Raw genomic sequence first — 2,500 nt, forward strand, 5'->3', positions numbered from 1 at the left:
GTGAGAAGGAGGTGGAGGAGGTGGAGGTGGAGTAGAGAGGGGGGGGGGAGGAGGAGGTGGAATAGAGAGGGGGGATGAGGAAGAGGTGGAGGTGGAAAAGAGAGGGGGGATGATGAGGAGGTGGAGTAGAGAGAGGGGGGGATGAGGAGGAGGTGGAGGTGGAGGAGGTGGAGTAGAGAGGGGGGGGGGGTGAGGAGGAGGTGGAGGAGGTGGAGTAGAGAGGGGGGATGAGGAGGAACGAGAAAGGGGGGGGGAGGAGGAGAAAGAAGGGGGAAAATGGGAGGGAGGGAGGAGAAAATGAGGGGGAGGAGGAGGTGGAGGTAGAGTACAGAGGGGGGGTGAGGAGGAATGAGAAAGGGGGTGAGGGGAGGAGAAAGAAGGGGAAAATTGGAGGGAGGGAGGAGAAAATGAGGGGGAGGACGGCGGGGTATGAGGTGAAAGAAAGGGAAAATGAGGGGATGTAAGGAAGGACAGGATGAGGGTAAAGGAAGAAAATGCTAAAGGAAGGGGAAAATAAGATATATAATGAAAGAAAAAGAGGACATGGGAAAGGGAAAAAAAAAGGAAAAGTGAGGAGAGAATGAGAGGGATGACGTAGGTGAGGGAAAAATTAGCAGAATGAGGGGAGAGGAGGGAGATGAGAGGAAGGAAAGGAAATTAAAGAAGGGAAGGAAGATATAAGGGCACAGAGAAGAAGGGGAAAGAGGAAGAGAAAGAAGAAAGGAGGAGAATAAGAGAAAGAAGAAAGGAGAAACAGACAAAAGGAAGGGAATGAGGATAAAAATGAAGGAAGAGGGAAAATGAGGGAAGAGAGGAGGAAAATAACAACTTTTGAACAAAGGAGGGAAGAAAAGGAAAATAAGAACAAAGGGACGGGAATATATAGACAGAAAATGAAGGGGAAAATTAGGAAAAATTGAGGGTAAAAATTAAATCGCGAAAATTAAGGACATAAATCAGGGAGAGAAGCTGAGAGAAACGAACGAATGAGAGAAATAAGACAGAAGATGAAGAGAATTTAAGAACTGGAAGGAAAGGAGAAGAAGACAAGGAAGAGAGGAGGAAGAAACAGAGAAATGCGGAGAGAGAAGAGGAAATGTAATAATGATATAATATTATTTGATAATTATAATGATTATATGATGATAATAATAATGACAATAATAGTAATAAAAATAGTAATAATGGTACTAATAATGATGATAAGGAATGTGACGATAATAGTAATAAAAATAGTAATAATGGTACTAATAATGATGGTAAGGATAATGGTAATAGTAGTGATGATAATAGTAATAACAATAATCATAATGATGAAAAAAAAATCAAAATAATGATAGTGATATTAATAGTAATAATAATAATCAAGTTAATTATAAAAATAACAGTAATAGTGATACCACTACCAATAATGATAATGATAACAGTAATAACAATAAAATTAACATAATTCTACCCCAAACAATGATGATAATTAAAATAGAACATCAGTAATAATAAAAGTAGTAATATGGATAATGACGTGAATAATAAATCCACTTATAAAATCCACTTATAATATAAAAATAAGTAGTACAACAGCAGTGATGGTATACCTGTAATACTAACACTTTCATTGCTATCAATATGAATATTAATATTTTGTATCAACAATAATATTGATATTGAAACGAATAGTGTTATTAATATCGGTATCTGTGTTGATACATATTAATGATGATATTGTTATCAATATTGTTGATGATCGTCATTGTAATGACAATTACTATTTTTGATTATTGTCTTGCGAGTAAGATGTTGATGATGATGATAATGATACTAATGATAATAATAATGATACTAATGGTGATGATGATAACAATAATAATATCAATAAAAATAATTGTGATAATAATGATGATAATGATAATAACTATAAAAATAATTATAAAATGATGTTAATGATTATAATAATAATGATAGTAATTAATAATAGTAATAAAAAAATGATAATAATAAGGATAATAGCAATAGCAGTTATAACAGTAATGATTATGATAATAATGATAATGAGGATAATTATTAGAAATGATAATCGTAATGATAACGATATTAACAATAACAACAATAACAACAGGATATACAGAAACAATGGTATTGATAAAGATAGTAAGAGCAATGATAATAAGATAATAATGACATTAATAATACCAATTATCAGTATTATTATCTGTATCATCATCATAATGAAATAGCATGCTCCTAATTATCATCGTTATGACTATCATCACTATTACCAACATTATTTTCATTGATATGACCATTATCATTATCATCATCATCATGTCTAGAGATTTCGCCCCAAATGCGTTCGCACAGCGTGGTTCTCACATCGGGTTTGGACAGCTTATCATTATCATAAATATCATCCTCATTATCATTATCCTCACTATTATCATTGATGTGATTATTGTTACAACGAAATCAATATGGAAACTTATATCTTTGTACACGAATCATT

At 33.9% G+C, this 2,500-nt stretch overlaps 1 protein-coding gene across 1 annotated transcript in view; it reads right to left on the reverse strand.

The window, feature by feature from the left end:
- Positions 1-2,500, reverse strand: part of LOC122248634 (homeobox protein SIX3-like) — a 36,577-nt gene that overhangs the window by 32,845 nt on the left and 1,232 nt on the right. The gene's annotated exons all lie outside the window — the stretch shown is intronic.

This window comes from Penaeus japonicus, unplaced genomic scaffold (assembly GCF_977035675.1).
Source record: "Penaeus japonicus unplaced genomic scaffold, GWHDUDI00000001_assembly GWHDUDI00000039, whole genome shotgun sequence".
Lineage (NCBI taxonomy): Eukaryota > Metazoa > Arthropoda > Malacostraca > Decapoda > Penaeidae > Penaeus > Penaeus japonicus.